Source organism: Ambystoma mexicanum, chromosome 8 (assembly GCF_040938575.1).
Source record: "Ambystoma mexicanum isolate Mex_15411 chromosome 8, UKY_AmexF1_1, whole genome shotgun sequence".
In the NCBI taxonomy this organism is placed as follows: domain Eukaryota; kingdom Metazoa; phylum Chordata; class Amphibia; order Caudata; family Ambystomatidae; genus Ambystoma; species Ambystoma mexicanum.
The window spans coordinates 1,081,865,757-1,081,884,466 of NC_090929.1; the positions used below are offsets into that span (position 1 = coordinate 1,081,865,757).

General features: G+C 44.3%; 1 protein-coding gene across 6 annotated transcripts in view; it reads left to right on the forward strand.

The window, feature by feature from the left end:
- The window catches only part of UBR4 (ubiquitin protein ligase E3 component n-recognin 4), a 2,945,062-nt gene that overhangs the window by 2,481,138 nt on the left and 445,214 nt on the right, over positions 1-18,710 (forward strand). The gene's annotated exons all lie outside the window — the stretch shown is intronic.

Below are 18,710 nucleotides of genomic sequence, written 5' to 3' on the forward strand. Positions count from 1 at the left end.
TGCAGGGATGGGCTGAAAGTCGACTCTCATCAAAGTCCTTGTTTTTCCGTTCACGAGGAAATTTCTCGCATGTGGAGGGTGTTTGAAAGAAAACAGGTGAACACCCTGGAGTCCATTGGTCTTTGTTAGGGCAGAATTCTATTTTACAGGTTCTCCTGGCTCTTCTGGTGTTAGCTTTCCCAATATTTCCTGCTGTCTTTTGGGGTGTGAGGTCTTGTTAGCCCCACTCAAATGCCCAACTCCTGTTTTGGTGTCACTGGTCAGTCCTCAAGGCTAACAGTGCAGAGGATCTGTTTTCACATTTACACTTTTTTTGTGTTTTTACTTTGCCACACACTCACACAGACACACTGCCTTAAGCTGAGTATTGCAAGGGCACATGGTGCCCCCTTTTCTTTTTCTCCGGCAATATTTGTTATTCCTTTTGATGTGTGTAGGACATGCTTGTGACAGTGAATAGTTTTGTATATATTTTTCCATTGCACCACCAGGTATCATCTTTTGTCCTGTGAGTGTGCCACCTTGAGGTCAAACTGCTCAAAATGGGTTCCCCTCAGGGTGTATATCCTTTCCTTTGGCAGTGCTGCTTTTGGGCATCTTTCTGGGCTCCCAATCAGGGAAACAACTAATTGGGGCATACATTTTCATGGAGTCCTTCTCTTACTGGAGCTCGTTTTGACTGGGTTTAAAATTGTGTGGTCCCAGTCCACACGTCTTCCATTGAATTGCTGGACGGATGTCTGGTAGGTGGCTGTCCATGAGTGTACAACCTTTAATTGTTTTGTTTGAATGGAGAAGATTCTGGCGATTAGTGGGCTGCGGCAGGCCCCAGCTCGAATGCTGGATGAGGAGAGGGTCTGGAGCCGCTGGCGATGTTGCTTTCTGCATTCAAGAATATGTAGATATAATTTGTCACTGAGAAGAACTTGGAGAACTGCTGCTATGGTAAAGCCAACCACCAAAGTCAGTGCCTTCCTCCATTGACTGGTGAGATCAACTAGTCATGTATCCTGCATCATAGTGTTGCCTTTGATGGACATCATCGGTTTCCTAACACCCTCCTGTGGTTGGCCAATTCACTGACCAGGTCTCTCTGCTGCTACAAGCATCTTCCCGACTTGGGACTCTGTATTTCTTCATTGTTGCCTGCAACGGCCATCTTGGAGAAGCTTGCCAGGATTGTGTTTTCTACTGGTGTATCGAGCTGAAACTGTTGGCCCCTGACCAGGGTTTTCCCACCACTTCTCTTTGCCTGCTGTGCCCTTGAGACATCCATCCTTACTCAAATCCAACATTGACTTCAGCATCTGCATCCCCGAACCATAGACCAGCCACACCCAGATAAAAAGTTCACAAAGTTGGCCCAAGTAATTCTTACCTACCTGAGGGTATGTACTTTGAGAATATAAGAGAGGGGACAAATGGCCTCATTATGACTTTGCCGGTATCCTGACGGTAATTCCTCCAGGATACAGGCAGATGGTAACACTGTTACCGGCACTCGGACCAGCGGTATTACCGCCAGATTACGGGTGCTGCTAAGGGTGGTAAATCCCCATTTCATGGAGCCCTATACGCTATTTTTGAGCTGTTAGCTGCAGGTAATTCCTCCACCCCACCGGAAAACCTGTACTTTGCTGGTGCGGAAAAGTGCCGATATACAGTAATACCAGCACGTTAATTCCTCACCGCCAAAGTCATAATGAGCCCCAAAGTGTACTTGCCACTTTTGTTGCTCCACCTACCCCCTTAGGGTTTGTATGGGAGTAAATCCCACCCCCTAAACACTTACCTGGCTGTGTGCTCTAGATCTAGTTCTGATCTGGAATTCCACCCTTGGATCCTGTCAATGATTTGGAATCGGAAGTGTGCCCTTACATATGTAGAACTTTGTTGTTAAAGGTGTTGGACATTTTCTGCATTACCTAGCAATTTGCTGAAGTAAAGTTTTTTGTTTTTGAAGACTTACTGAACTTCCTAAACACTTACCTGCACGTGAACTTGAAACACTTGAAACACTTGCTGTCCAGTAGGTTTTGAGCCACCTGGTGAAAGGAATGGCTTAGTAAGCATTGTGATAATACCTTGAAGTATATGGGGTTGGCTTTAATCCCCCCCTTTCCTCCCTTTACTTCGCTGTAGGCTTCATGGTTTCTTCTAAGTGTAATTAAAACACAATATTGCTTGAAACAGTGCACTGTTGTGCCGCATCCTTGGGATTGCCTACAGTGTATATTTTATATATATATGAGAGTTGTTTATGGTGTATAGTAATTTTGATATTTAAGTGCATTTGTTTTCCTTTATTATTATATTGTTAAATATCTAAGTGCAAATGTATTAATTGACCATCTTTCAGTGTTGTTAATTGCACCTTTACAGCTGACCTCCTAAATCTAAGGCTTTACGTCCCTGTCTCTGCCACCCCAAGAGCTTGGTTAGCACCAAGTGTGAAAGTACTTGCTATTTCTACTAGGCTGGCCGTACAAAACCCCAAACAAGTCATGGTTTTGAAAAACCCTACAAACGGTCTGGAACCAAACAAAAGGGAATACAAATCATGATGTCACTCGTATGATAAAAATAGTATCTACAAGGAGGTAATTCATCATATGGGCAACAATAGCAATCCCAACAGTAATGCAAACTACAGAGACCTCATTAGCAGCAGAGGAGCCATTATAAAAGGTAGGGAGACAATTGTTAGCAGTAGCTGGGAAGACTGCTGAACCACAAAGGCAATGAATGTCAGACTGTCCCCGCTATTGTGCATCTCATATGGTAGTAAGCATTCAGACCTATTTTCTTTTCTGGCAAAGCTCCACAGAAGATTATTGGGAGCTTGATAGTGTAACAGATGGCTATAGGTTGAGATTTTGGAAAGGTTCATCTGTATTGCTGCTCAAGAAGTAAAATCTACCCTACTTGCATCGGCTGTAGCAGAAGAGAGAAATCCTACTGCAGAAAGGGGCAATATAAAAGGTTCTGAGTGTTCATCAGGGAAAAGGGATTTAATCATAGCTATTCTGTGGTAGAGAAAAAGGATTTCGGACCAAGTGATAAATTCTGGACATCAGTGTAGCAAACCAGTATGTAAAAAAGGAATAAGTGAAAACACATACACATCATCAATTCTTTCAGCATCTGGCAAAGGGAGTCTGGATGTGCGCCATTGGTCTTTAGGACGTATATTTCTACTTTCCTTTTACCTCAAAACACTAGAAATGCATGTGATTTGTGCAGGGACAAGTCTACCTCTTCAAGATCCTGCCCTTCAACCTCAAATCACAGGTTCTCTCTGTGCTAGGCCTGCAGCTCAGTATGAAGACATCCCGAATTAAACCTGTCCAAACAATTCACTTAATGGAAGCATCCCTAAACACAGTGCTAAGAAGTTTTTTTTCTTCTAGAAAGGTTATCGGCAATAAGAAGTTGAAGCAATGAAGTTGGTGCTTCTGACTGCATTCAGGAAGATCTTATCCCTACTTGAATCAATGGTTTCATGCATCTTCATTGTGCCTTGTGCACACCTACATACAAGAGTTTAGCAGGCTTTCTAAGCAAACCACTTACAGATGAAATAACTGGGAAGAGGCCCTAATGGTTTCACAGATAACCGAGCATTTGCTACAGTGGGGTGAAAAATAGATAGTTTAGAATTTAGTACGAGGAATTGCTTTTCAAAATCCTCTGACAGAGCAAACAGTTGTAATGGGCCCTTCTGAGAGGGTTTCAGAAACACACATAGACTACTTTACCACCCATGGGACATCAAAATTACCACATAACGATGCCGGAATTGAGGGTGGTCTGCCTTGTGTTACAGGCTATTCTCCCCTTTGCCTCTACTTGACATCAGCAATACATCTGTTCTCTCCTGCTACAACTAAATGGATGAGACTCAAATAATCTATATATTTATGAACCACTCATCACCAAACACCCCAGTCATTAAAAACGTCCTAGCACAGGTGGATGCATGGATGACAGTAAACAGACTAAAACTCAACCCCAGCCAAACAAAGCTGATGCTCTGTAATCCTACAGATTCTAACTCCACCACAATCATGTGGCTTGATGAGATGGGACCCTATCAAAATCTGTCAACCATACTAAGACATCTAGGACCGAAAATGGACAACACCCTCACTCTTGTTCCACATATCAAAGCCATCATCAGAAGCTGTTTCTATGAGCTCTGTATGCTACGCCGCACCTCATAAGTCACCCCATAGGGCCATGACCATAATTTCTCTGATACTATCCAAACTAAACTATGCAAACAGCCTCTATCTCAACTTCTAGATTACCTTATGAGGAAACTTCAAAGTGTTCAAAATGAAGCGGGCAGACTACTTCTCAAAATGTAGTGATTTGAACATATCAGGCCAGCATTATGTACTCTCCATTGGCTACCCATAAAAAAAGGGTTTGTTTCAAAACCTTGTGCATGGCCCATCATTCATACTACCGTTGGGGGGGGGGGGGGCTTCCTCCCTCAAAATTAGGTTTCAAACACTACACTCCTTCCAGAACACTTGGGTCCAGCAATGCTGCCACTAGTTAATAGTCTCAAACTTGAAAAAGAGACTGCAAGGAGGATCCTTTATTTTTTTTTAGTTTTGGCAATAAAACTGTGGAAGACCCTATCCAGACTTCTCTGCCTGGAGAACCACCTAACTTTCAGGAAATGGCTCAATAATTGGCTTTTCAAGAAACCACTTGGAAAAAAAAGAAAAATAGCAACTGACTAAAATCTCTGCACCAGTAACTTGAGCTAATTTATGACAAGCATTTTTCCAAACTCTTGGCACCACCATCTGCAGGAAACCAAGCTGATTCATGAAACCTCTCCTGCATGGTCTGCACCTTTAATCTTGCAGAAATCTAGCACCGAGAGTCAGGAATTGGCAACACCCGTGTTACAAAAAGTTTCTCTTTTTGCAACTTTTCCTCCATAGTTTCCTGTGGAACCCCATTCTTTTTGCTCTGTTTTGATCCTGTCCTGACTTTTTGAAGGTAAGTAATGCCTTCAGCTTCGTTACCCTTGCTTTTTGCTCAATGCTATATGGACAACTGATCAGTCCTTCAGACTATTAGTACTATTGAATTCTTGTACTTTTTAACATTACACACAGCACCTTACAGTGCAGTGCAAAAGGTTTTTTTTTCTTTTTTTTATCCCCTTAGCTTTTTACACGTGGGATTTTTAGTTACTTTTATATGCGCTTAAAGACAAGCTGGTGGCAGCAGATACATTTTTACCATTTGTGCATTATTTTTAGTGAGCACATTCGCATTTACCACATATATCTACTAAACCGGACTAGCGCTCTCAAACGGCTGTGGCACAAGATTTTCGCTTTCTTCTTTGGCCATACTGTTGTTTGGCCTTCTTTCTGCCTTGCCAGGTCAGGAAATTCCTCATGAGGTCATGCCCTTGCCCAGTAAAGAGCCAATAGTCACTCAAAGATGAACAGTCTGCTGAAGATCTGAAGATGACTCCTCAGGTGGCCCAGCATCACTTTCTGTATCCGACCTTGCAAAGCCCTGTTCGACTACCTGAGCTCCGAAGACCCCAATCAGTGCCTCAGTACTTGGACTAGTGAGACCACAACTAGTCTTGACGCCTTCTCAAGGACCCTGTCCTTCTGAGGCCTTCAGAAGTGTCCATGGGCTGCGCAGTGGACTGACCACCTCTCTCTTGGGCTTCCTTGAGAAAGCGTCGCTATTTCACGTGCGAATCTGGAACTTCGGTGGTCGCCAGCTTGTGCCACAAGCTGCCTTCTACCCGAATTTCCGCGTCCCAGCATCAAGGAATCCTGTCCTGGAGCAGCTTCTGTGACTATAACTGAAAGGACACCTGACGTCAGCTGTGTGCAGAGACCGTTCCTGGAACTCGCCTTTCTCCAACCTGCAGTGTCCTGAGGAGGTCTGCATCAGTGTTTTTTGCATTTCTTCATTGACAGAGGTTGCATTTTACAGCTGTACCAGACTGAAAGAATCCTTGAACCCGCAACTCCTGGCACCACTCACCGGAACCACAATGACATCTGGGAAAATCGGAGTCAGTGGGGTAAGTAACCCCAATGTATCTGTCCCCCCCTGTTCTCCCTAGGATAACATTGGTAACAAGACAAAGACTCCTATTCCATTTCACTAACCTTTTGTATGTCGAACCTGTGTCGAGTATGCTGCCCCTGGGTTAGCTTTGTGTCTGGAATAAAATAAAACATCTACGTCCCTCTAGTAAAATTGCTGATGAACTTTTAAGCTATCACCAACAAAAGCTTATTGAACTTAACTACAGAGACTCTATTATGGTGAGAAACATTGGGGCTCCTGTGACTTTTGGGCTCACATCCCTATTAATCTTATGGTTTGGAGTTACTTATTATCTTGTGATCTGGTTCCATTATTGAATGCATCAACTATAATTACCTGCTTTTGTTAAGTTAGTAATATGATGTATATGCGAGCTTCTGGTGACTGTATATCATAGTATCATAGAGTGTTGCGCGATAATTCTACCTGTTGGATTAATTTTCCAGTGTGTTCAGAATGCCTATAATAAATAATTGTATTTGTGTGCAGGACTGTCTAAATTGGATTGTGTGCCATACTGTGTGGACTCTTGGGGACCCCTGATCCCACTCTTTCTCTCCTGAGAATAAGCCTTGACTGCTCATCCACGTATCTTGATGAGGTTTTGACAAACCTCTGAGCTCCGAGTTCATTATAACTAGGGTTGCCTCCTACAATATGTCCACCTGGCCAGATTCTAGAAATCATCTTAACCTTCACCCCTATCCCTCAACAAACTCCTCACTATTAAAATCTAGCATCCTTACACCTCCCACAGTCCTACAGATGAACTCCTAGGTCTAGTGTACTTAACCGATTCAGGCCGTATCCATCTTCTATAAACAACCATGCTGTTAATGTATGCACTCCACAATCCGCGGCCTACACATATGGCTAACCTGCCCTGTCTGTACCCACCAAAAATGACATTGGGATTTTCATATCGACACTGGCAATGGGTACTTAGGAACTGCATCCAGCAAAATCAAAGGTTTCAGCATCAGCCTTCCCCCTGTCCGACTAACAAACACTGCCCTCCTTTCTTAAAGAATCATGCTCAGCAATGCAAACATTATTGGCAGAAGAGTGATATATAAAACCACTTTCATTATATTACAAATTTCTTGTGAATCTTGAAACAGACAGACAACACCACAATGCTGTCACCTCAACAAGCAAGGCAGTGCTGTGTGCAGAAATCTCTCCAAACAGGCACAAAACATCCGGCACTGGCTGCCTATAAGGTGCATCACACTATCAGCCATTCACCTCCCACATGTAGACGCTTTAAGCATGCACATCCAGCAGAGCGACAATGTTGTGCGATCTGTATTCTAAAGATGGAGGTTACCACGGCTGGAAAAAGCTAGATGCTTTGCAACCACTTTCTCAGAGACAGGATCTAGTTATGGGGTATTGGGTGGGTGAGGAAGAAAAAATAATACCCATTAGATCAGCTGGTCAAGATTTTCTTCTTTGAGCTTCCTCTGATGCCACTGTTGCTCAAAGGGATTATCAAGCTGGAACAATCAAAAAGGAAGATGATCCTCATAGCTGCTCCTTGGTCACATAAATTGTGGCACTCAGACTTGCTCCACCTATCCATGTCAACGGAGTAGACCATGCCAGGCAGATGGGATGACCTGAGCAAGATGAACCACAAAGAGTACAACCTAACTTGGCGTAATTGAGTCTGATTGCAAGGCTCCTAAGCTTCTGGTAGCCTGGCAAGAGCAAATAGCAATATCTTCTCTGTTTAGAAAAATCAGGCCTACAGTTTTCCTCCATGAACATGAATTTCAATGGATTGCCTTTCTCCCATGGATTAATCATCAGATATCCTCTCCAGTGTCAGCTCAGGAAAACTTTTCGACAGGTGGTGTTAGTGCACCTTGACTCAGCCGTCGATTCCTCTTCATGCGACTAACTTGAGGCAAGCTCTCGCTTAAAGGACTACCGTATAATTCATTTGTCTGTTTTCACATCCTTTTGTGGTTCTGGTCCTGACTATTTAAAAAAAAAAACCTTGTTAGGTTTTACTTTTTTGTATGAGCTGTGGCTGTTTCAGCCAAATTGTTTGATTTTTCCTCTGCAGTGGCCGAGCTCAGGGGGGAAAAAGGTGGGGAACTGAGGTATGGCGGCATTGTGATGCAGTATATGTACAAGGTCTGAAGTCATGTCTGGATTGACAACTGTTGCTTCGAGTCAAGAGGGATCAACGGCCAAGTGCAATACGCTGCCTGTCGAAAAGGTTTTCCAAGTGTTGTTGCTGGAAAGGATATCTTTCTGATGAGGAAGAGTCAATAAAAAACATTACAGTAAGTCATTTCTCCTTCTGTCATTCTAGCCTCCGTGTTGGCAGCCCATATAGCCAGTAATGTGAACAAAGTTGTGAATGCCTTGGGCAGGTAGTTGTCAGTCTCCCATGAGTGGGAACAGTGCAAGGGAGTTCTGGGCAAGCTCTCTTGGTGGCTGGGGTAGGGGTTCAAAGTTAACCCTTTTCAGGGTGTCTGAGGCGGCTGCAAGTTATTGCGCTAGTGTTAACGTAGCAGTGCGGCTTGACGCATTTGACACTGTACGTCCTGAGAGCCCATCCTCTAACGTAGGTCTGCATGTCCCAGTGGTCCCACTTGTTCTGGAGCTCCTCTAAACTAGCGACTGCGGTATCGGCAGTGACAAGCAGCAGTCGTGAGCTGTGAGCCCAGCTGAGGTCGGCTGGTTGAAGTATTGCACATCTTTGTCCCGAATTCATCAGGCCTAGCGTGTGAAGACTCTGTCGCTAAATGCCACCTGTTGCCATTGGTATAAATAACAGTGGTATAAGTGCTGCGGTCTAAGTGGTCTGCTGTGGTCCACCGGATGATGGCGTGAGGTGCACTTTTGTTTGATCTGCACAACGCCTTCAATTTTTTTTGTGCCATCTAGCTAACTTCAAACGCCAAAGGTACTGTATAACTGTTAATTTCGATTGTAGCCTGTTTGATTGTGTTCCTTTTACCTGTAAACCATGCCAGGTCTACGCAGTGGCAAATCAACAGGGAGGAAATCAGAAACTACAGAGGAACGTATGGGCGGTGGCGTTTCTAACTTGGAAAATCTAAACTCCCCCCACGAGGGCCTCTATTGATGTGGGAAATGTCATCACTGAGAAGAGTGCAGATGGCTCACTTTATTTAACCTATGCAGACCCAAAAGACATAGCAGATCGAGTAGGGTCGTACTTCGTCCCTGACGTTTTCATTCTGGCCATGGTGGTCTCAATGGAATTTAAAAAAGAGTGCACCTATCCTTGGGTGGTCGATTAGCGCAGTCCATCCCAGGATCTCCCTTTCAAGCGAGGAACATGGAGGAGGTGAAACTCTTTAAGACTTCACACTTTCAGCCGGTGGCCCACGAGATGGAGGTTGGTGTGTTTCCTACAATCTGTCATGGCTCGCTAATTCTGCCAGGCACACACAACTTTTTTAATCAGCCTGGCCCAACGTCAACACACTGTTCATCTCTGTCTTCTGATGAGACATGATGATCAAGCTCAAGAAGAGCAAGTGGTTGATGCTTTCTCTTTTCCCGTCTTATCCAGGATTTTAGACACTATGGTTCGGGGACATGACCTGAATCTGTATGAATTGAGAAAAGTACGATCCTCATTGAAGGATCTGCTTGCAAAAATGAATTTTATTGAAGGCTTCTTCTTGGTGTTCAGCGCCCCAGGCGTAATTTGGAAAACCCCTTTGTCTGGCTGTGCTCCTATGGCTGTAAATTCAGTTTCTGTTGCTGCTCAAACGTCTTGGGCCGACTGCAGTTCATACCCAGCAAAATGGTTTGAGTCGGGTATTTTAGATGAGGTAGTGGCTGTTGGCGCACACAGCTGTTTACAAAAGGACACTGAATCTCAAGTTTTGCCAGCCTCAAGCAATATCCCTTCTCACCAACCTGTGGAGGCGGTTAGGGGGTTAATGCCCTCTCTGAAGGTGGCTGCTGTTGGTGAGTCAGCAGGACCTGTGGAAGTTGGCCGCAGAAAGAAAAAGAAAGCCAAGAATGATAAAAAAATCTACTTTGACAACTCTCACAAATAATGAAGGTTCCCTTTAATGTTTGCGATCCATTAGGGTAGAGATGGAAGTATTCTCTGATGATCCGATCTTGCAGGTGGATTTCCCATCTCCAAGCCACAGGTTTCTGCTTTTAAGGTGGCTGGTAACCGTGAAAAGGGCAAGGCTCGCTCACAGATGCAGGCAGTAACTTCTGCTCAGCTTCGTTCTGCTGAACGTGAGACAAATAATAAATCACAGATTACTGCATACCTTAAACCTAAAATGACACAAGTAATCAATGAGGGCTTAAACCTTTCCTCTCTTTCCACTTCATCAATTGAATCTGACGAGGAGGCCCTTTTGGCCACCCTGCCAGACAAAAAAGGCGTCCCCTGCCACAACCTATGGCATGAGGTGGTGATACTAGAGTACCTCATACCCACGCCTCTATCAATTCCACTTTGCTGAAACTGCAGCCTACTGCTAAACCTTTTGAGCCAGTAGGGATGCTTGCCCCACGATTAACCTTTAGACTACCAGTGAAGGGGGGAGAATGTTGATGACACTCATGCGTACGTGCTGTCCGTGTCCAGTCCCGTCAGAGGGGGATCAGTTGAGCGATGTGTGTTTGAGTCGCACCTTCAGGGTTAAAGAGCTTTACCTGCTAAATCGTCAATATATTTTAGCATTTTTTGATCAAATAACCAGTCTACAATCACTTTGCTCAAAAGAAATTGCCAGAATCTTGTTTCTGGACTTTAGGCATGTTGATTTGTTTAAAATTGGCTTTTATTCTAAGCTTATTTACAACCTAGTTGTTGCCGAGGCAGAATGTTTGCTAAATATGGGGTATTCTTTATTTGAAGATTGGCTGCATAATATTCCAAAAGGACCTATTCTCCCCAGATGGTGGACCAGAGTTTAGCCATCGAGAAGCCTTAAAAATTAACATGCAATTGGCTGCACAAAATGCATCCAATGATGTCTCCCCTTGGAGATTGAGCTGTCAAGTGACATATGATTGGTCTTATATTATAAATTCTTTAGACCAACGTAACCCTTTGCAAAGGGGCACCCGATGAATTACTCCGGTCAGGATTGTTTCCTGGAATACGCGTGGGTTTCACCATCTTCCCTCAAATAGGGAACTTTGGAAAGAGGCAAACTTCATATCTATTCAAGAATCCTTCATGCTTGACACTCCCCTTGTGGATGGCTTCACTGTTGCGTTCGAGCCTGCCAGGAAGGGAACTAAAGGGCAGGCCATGTGGTGGCTTAATCTTTGCCTGGTGTGTCCCCCCCTGGTTCTAATATTGAAAATCTATGTATAGGCCATCCTGACATTTTAATCTGTAAAATAACATGGTTTGACCCTTTTGATGAAGTCTTAATCGTCTTGAACATCTATTTTAATCTTGTATCGACTTCTTTGATAGATTTTATGTCATTCATTATTAATGTATTTGATTCACACTGTTTATTACCTAATGTTTTTTTTTTTGTTTTGGTTATGGCCGATTTTAATTCCGAATGCTTAAACTCCCAGTGGTATCGACCTGAGATGTCCAGGCGTTTTTCTCAATCTGCTAGAGCTTGAGGGATAGTTTTTTGTGCGTGTCTGGATAGTTTGGATTTGGTTTCCCTAAATGAGAATACTCTGGCTGATAAACCGCCCAACTATACTTGGTCAGATGGTCTTTACAAATCCACGTTGGACTATATATTTGTTTCTGCCCACATCTTTTCCACTATTAACAACTTTAGAGTTGACCCCTATACTTGCAGTGACCATTCACTTCCTAGGGCGTCCTTAGGAGGTATTCTTACTATGGATAACTCAGATCAGATTTCAGACTCCCTAGAGATTAATTCTTGTAACCAGGCTGTATGTTGGCTCCCAAAATATGCGGCCAGGTTTACTACTATGATTGACGAGGATTTACTGGGGGGACTCTTTGTATATACGTGTCCTCTTTTTTCGCCTCACTTGAAGGGCGCACTTGCAGCCCTGATTCCGTTCTCGACCATTAGAATGGATAGCAACTGCACGATAACTTCTCACACGTTTAGTGCGGTGATGCATGCTAAGCAGAAGTTGAAGGTGGCTATTAAGGAAATAAGTAAATTGTGCTTAAACATGGTTGCAGTCATAACTAAGCTTAAGCAAACTTAGAAATTGCGTGAAGTAGTCATCGTGCCCTGCTACTGCAAAGAGATATGCCAAAAACATGTTAGCAGGCCTGGCCTTTCGAGATGCGACTAACTTTTGGAGACTAATACAAGGGGGTAGGGGGTGTGCAACTCTCTTTACAACACCAGCCGATTCCAGGCAAGGCATGGGAGAATTACTTCACTGAGCTCTATTCTGCTGTGACTAGTGCTAAAGTTTGCATTTGTGACCATGAGACCGTGTATGGCTAGGGAGGCTTGTGTCCTATTCGACTTTGATCGACAAGGAATTCAGGTGGCTTTATGGCGATCCAAGTCTTGGAAGGCCCCTGGACCCAATGGGATCTCCAACTTGACATTAAAATCAGCACCTTCTCTATGGGCTGAGGTATTGTTTCAGCTGTTTTGCAACGTGGTTGGGCGGACCAGGTGCCCTGCAACTTGGAGAGAGTCCATTGTGATAGTCATTTTTAAAAGGGGTGATAGGGCGAATCCGGTAATTACCGCCCCATCTCCATTGGATGCTTCCTATAAGATTTTCTCTACCTTCCTGCTTCATGCACTTGAAAGATGGGCAATTCATGCTAATAAGTTGGATTCTAATTAATCCGGGTTTCGTAAGGGAACCAGTAAAGCTCTGAATTGCCTTGTTTTACAACTTTTGAAGAATCAGGCTTTCCAATTGAAGCGCCCAATATATCTTTCCTTACTTGGGGTCCTAGTACCAAAACTAACTTACGGTGAGCAGGTCCAGGAGGAGGGCTTGGATTGGGCTAACAGTGAGTCTTTTATTTGGAAACAATTTCTGAGCCTTCCAGGTGTTACCCCATTCCCACCGGTTAAGCATATTCTGGGCATCACATCTTTAGACACCAAGGTCCACTGGAGAAGAATTCTCACCTTAAGATCTATCATGTTTCCTCCACCCTCTGCTCTTTTTATTCAATTGAATACACTTTACAATCTAGACAACTGTTCGGCGCCTAAGGTCTTGAAAGAGCTGTACCGTTGGATGAATTGGAGTGTAAGCCAGGCAAGGTTAAGAGGTAATATTTGAAAATGACTGGATTGCAAACGGGGAATTGCTAGTTTACAAGCTATTTGAGCACTTTTCTCTGGACATTAAATTGTTCAATTCACCCCAGAAATACATGATAAAACATGCTTCAAGAGCATTGAGATACGCCTGCCTACGTATAAAACTAAATTATTTCCAACCAACGATGTCCTAGGTGGCCGGGCATTGGTTTCATCCACTGAACGCCTGTGTCATTGCTGTACAATTGACTGTGACACTTTGAAACATCTAATTGTGGAATGTACGGCCATAGCTATTCAACGAGGGGACATTTTTAAATCCTATTCTAATACTTGTCCTTTGTTAAATTGGGAATCTTTCTGGTGGAAGCTACTAGTTAGTGCCAATGACAGATTGTTAATGTGATGAATCTACTAAAATTGCTTGTCTTGGTGTGAAATCTCGGTTTTAAAAGGTTTTTATTAAATGATACTTGATGTTGAATGACTTAGTATTTTGTAAGTTTGTTTTTATTGTACTAAATCGTTTTTATGTATGTGTGTAAAGTTTCATTTGTTAACTATATCACACACATAAAAACGTAACCCTTTGCTTGCAGTTTCAGCAGGAAGTGTGAGTAGTTCTGCTCCAGGGTTGCCCCCACACCTCACCCCCATCAGAGTGCCCTGAGGGACACATTGATTGTAGAGTGGAACTTCAGTCTCCTCTGTGTTCCCACTGATTGTTGTCATCCCTGATTGTTGCTCAGGAAACTAAGAGGTTTGGTTCAACCCTCCTGAGAGCTCTGAATTGGAACCGGGGTAAATGGAACTCGGCACTTCTTGAAATATCCAACTGTCCTCTCTAGCACATCCCATTGAGAGTGGATTTGCTCTCCTTGTTGGAGATAAAGATCCCTGATTAGAGCTAGTGTAGGCTCAACCTTCATTCTTGGCTGCTCAAAAGGTTGTTGTACAAAGAGTGAGTAGAGCTGTCCAATAAGGACCTTGATGTACTCCCTTCGGCCAGCCGGCCTGTGACATAGCTGATCTATTCTTGCAGCTAGCATATGTTTTTTTTTCTTGCTGCCATGTGAATTGTCGGTATCCTTTGACTTGCCAGAGCTCTTCAGTTTCTGATATCTTGCTTTCTATGTCCAACAAGGGCATACGGATGGGTACTGCTCAGGGATTCTTGGCTGCAGTTTTGGTCTTCAAGAGGACTCCCAAATAGGGCTCTTTCTTTACTATTCCTACTGTTAAATAGTTTTTGCAAGGGTCAACTAAATAATTCAAACATGCCCGTTTTTTGTTCCTGTGTGGGATTTGGATATTGTTTTGAATTTTTTATGGGGAGCTCCATTTGGGCCTTTGCACTTGGGCCTTTTAATTCAGTTCACCCTTGAGATAATTTGTCCTTGCTGCCATCACTTTGGCTCAGAGTCAGAGTGATGTCGTTACTCTGTCAAATCTACTTAGCTTGTTTTCCCCATAGAAAAGATGAAGTTGAGACCGTTGTTCATTCCCAAGGATATGTCAGACTTGCAACTGTCTCAGAAGATCATTCTTCCTGGCTTCTTCCCTCTGCCCCATCCATCTAAGTCATAGGACATTTTTCATTGTCTGTAACAGAAGACGGCTCTCTAATATGTTTTAGGCAAGGGACATCAGGAAGGGGATGGCTTTGCTGATGCCTAGACTGACAAGGCTGCTATCAAGTTGACCCTGTCAGTCCTGCTAGATACATTCAAGGGATGAAGGTCACTCACGTAAAGGTCTACATTAATCTGGCTGGCCAACTTCACATTGGCAGTTGGGGTACTACTTTAGGGATGATATCTTTATCTCCCTGGATGAGTGTAGAGACAAAGGGGGAGGGAGACCAAAGGGTGGCCACACCCCCTAGACATGTTTATGTATTTTTGCATTGGAAATGAGTTGATGGGACACTTCCTCATATTTCCTCACCAGCCACCAACCTTCCCGTTGTTTCATGAGGTAATTACTGCTCAAGGAGGGGGAAGGCTGGTCTCAGATATACACAGCAGACTTATGTCTGGGAATCTGCAGGTAGGGAGCAACCCAAAGCAAAGGTGGGAAGATAAGTTGGGAACAAAGAGTGGTCGTACATAATGGGTCAAACTACAACTGTCTCTCTTAATGCCAGATAAACATGCACATCCACTTAAATTTCCTACACCAAATTAACTCTTGCCGTCCAAACTGCATAAGTACTTTCCAGGTGTGCCACATGGAGTGTTCAAGGTGAGAAGCACTTATTGCCGATTTCGTTAATCTTGCATGGCATTGTCCTCCAGTCGCCACGTTCTGGGGGGAGCGGTCTTTGAAGCGATTTCGCCAATCACAAAGGAAACAATAAGGGCAGATCCAATAATAGCATTGCTGGATCTACCCAGGCAGGCTAGAAGGTTGGTAGGGCTTCTCCTGATATTGGCCTCGTAGAAGAGTGGCGCTGGAATGGTGGAAAGGGCTTGCACCAAAAATGTCTCTATGGCTAGAAGACATTGCATATTGTTATGACTTTGAAGTTACGTTTATTCGTTGCATGCTCGACCTTCGGATATATGGGGCCTGTATGTGCAATTCCTGCATCCACCACTGATCACAGACCAGCTGTACGCATTGTTGGTAATGATCAACGTACATGTATTATGGGGAAAGGCATCCTTATAAGAGTTGACCCTGTCAAGTTGGATCATCCGCTGCATTTCTGAATGGTACAGTCTGGCCAACAAGGAAGTCGATGAGGGTCTCAAAGCGCATTCTACCTGAGACTTGTGTAAGGAAGGCATGGTTATCAGAAGTTCGACAGACTCAAGGCGTACAATCCAAGGGTGTTTATTGAACAGTATATGGGTGAGAAAAAAAAAGCCTAATCTAAACCTAAATCTAAGATGGGAGCAAGCTACGACCTATTGGTGCCATGTCAAAACAAAATGGCCCATACTAATAAACCTATTGCCAAATCCTTACTCTATATAAAAAAAGGGTGTGGTACAGTGATATGTATAACAAAAGAGTGTAGCGTGAACTGAAATGTCCAAAAGGTTTCAGGACTGGTGAACTAATGCACTCCCTTCCCCACGTTACATCACAGTACAAGTCAGAACAGTGGCATGACTGTGAGCACCACTTGAGTCTTTCTGGTATCTGCAGTTCATAGTTGGCGTCTTTATACTTTGTTTCAGCTTTTTGTCAAAGACTTTCGATTGTGCGAGGGGGGGCTTGTACCCTTGACTTAACCCTTGTATGACCACTTTCACTATTCGCCTCCTTTCTCGGTTTCTTTTGCGGCTTCTCTCACATGCACAATCTCGCCATTCTTCATTCTTGCCACAATGTGCTTTCGCTCGTGGTTTTTGGACAACCCAACAAGCACTTCAAACGTTAATGTCCTTTTCATTTATCAACGCAAGCCGATCTCCTGTTTCATTCACCGGCAGCGGCTGATACAGTTTATCAAGACCTGTGTAGTCGAGGCTTTTGGCCCAGCGCGGCTAACCTTCTTTCAGGTCCTCATACCGCACATGAAGGAAGTACCGCTGTGACCTTCTGCAGTAGCAGGGAGTTCCACCTTTGGGATTCTGCAGAGACCCTCACCCCGCAGCTGGTAGCACGACAGCCTTTCATTCGCCTCCTGGTCCTGTCTGTTCGCCTTCCATGGTCGTGTCGCCTTCCCGTGATTTCCTGCCCTCGCGTTCTACTGGTCTTTCTCGCTTCGCTTTCCCTTCTCGCCTCGCTCTCTGCACGATTTTCTAAAAGTTTCAATGTTTAGGAATTCGAGTCCCAGAATGCACCTGGTTATTTTTGCTCCCACTTCAAAGCTCCCCAAAATGGCATTGTCTGGCTTTGCGAGCTGGAGGAGTTAAAAGGGATGTTGAAATGAGGTGGGGATCTCTCCACCTACCCATCAAAGGCCTGGGCTCTCCTGTTTAACCCATGGGAGGAGCTTTGTTGTGGCGGCCACCAGGTAACTCAGCTGCCCCTGGTTTAGGCTCCCTGGAGGCACAGCTTCCACTCCGCACTGCAGCCTCCCGTGCGCAGTCTGGCTCAGTGTCTGGGTAGTTCTTTCTCTTCCAGGCCTTCCAGGTTCCTCTCAGCTTCACCGGTCTCTCTCTGGCGTCCTGGTGCCCTGCAGCATCCCCAGCTCGCGCAAAGTGTGCTCTTCTGCTCCGCCTTGTATACTTCCTGGGAGAGTAAAGTGGAGTCAAGTGTGAGTAGTTGAAAAGGGAGGCCTGACTTTGCCTGGCCTCATTACTGTCGACTGTCAAAGGGGAAGAATCAGTTTTCTGTATCTGACTGTGTTTTCTGTCAGTAATCTTCATCCTCCTAGTCCCTCTCTTACTCGTCTCAGTGTTTACATGAAAGGGGGTGGTTGAAAAGTCAGCAAATCTTGTACGGTAGGATGGGGAAGAGGTCTGAAAGGAAAGGCGATACTGTATCTCACCATTGGGTGTCCCTACCTTACTTCCTGAGGATCCCTCACCCAGGTGATCCTCCCGTAATGGTCCACTGCCAGGAACTGGATCCAACAGCGATGGCTGAATCCAGGCTACCTGGATAACAAGTTCATGGGGACTAGTACTTGAGACACCCTCTGGTTTATAGCACTTGGCGGCCACCTCTTGCATGCAGAGGGGGTTTCCTTTTGTGGACATCTCAGGTGGCTATTTTGGCTTCCTTGCACAAGTTTTCCATACATACATGTATGCTTTCATTCGGTCAGGGTGCCTACTTAAGTTGTACTGTGCTCCATCATTTTTTTGGTGTTGGGTATGGTTCCACACACTCCTCCTTCCTTCAGGTTCTGTACTGATTTGGGCATATTTCAAAGATGAAGTCTGTGGGAAGAAGGTATCCACTGGAAGAATTAATTACTAACCTTTGGTAATGTTCGGTAACGTTCATGCCCTCCCAAACCCTAATTGCGGATATATTGTAACCTCTGGAATTTCGGCTGTTCCTCAGCCTCTGATAGCAGGGGAAAAATGGGCAGAAGTTAGGTCATGCAGAGCAGTCGGCTCAATGTATCATACGTTACACTACATCCTAAGTCATGGGTCCCAGCGATACGAGTACAGAGCCGCAGTGTGGCCCCTGGTGGCTTAAAAGGTTTCCCCAATCAGTCTTGCGCTTGGAGGATATTTCTAACTTGAGAAATATGTGAAAGGAAAGACATGTCCATCAGAAAGAACATTACCGAAAGTAATTTCTCAATTTGTAAAACCTGTCTTTCTCCAAAATATTTAGGTCATTCTTTATTAAGTTGGACTTGAAATAATCTGAGATGGTTGCAAGAGGCAGGTTTAGGTTTTGGTTGTCCTCTCGCTCAAAGAACAGAGGGCACATAGTACAGGTGACGATGGAGTAAAATCAAGTTAAAAT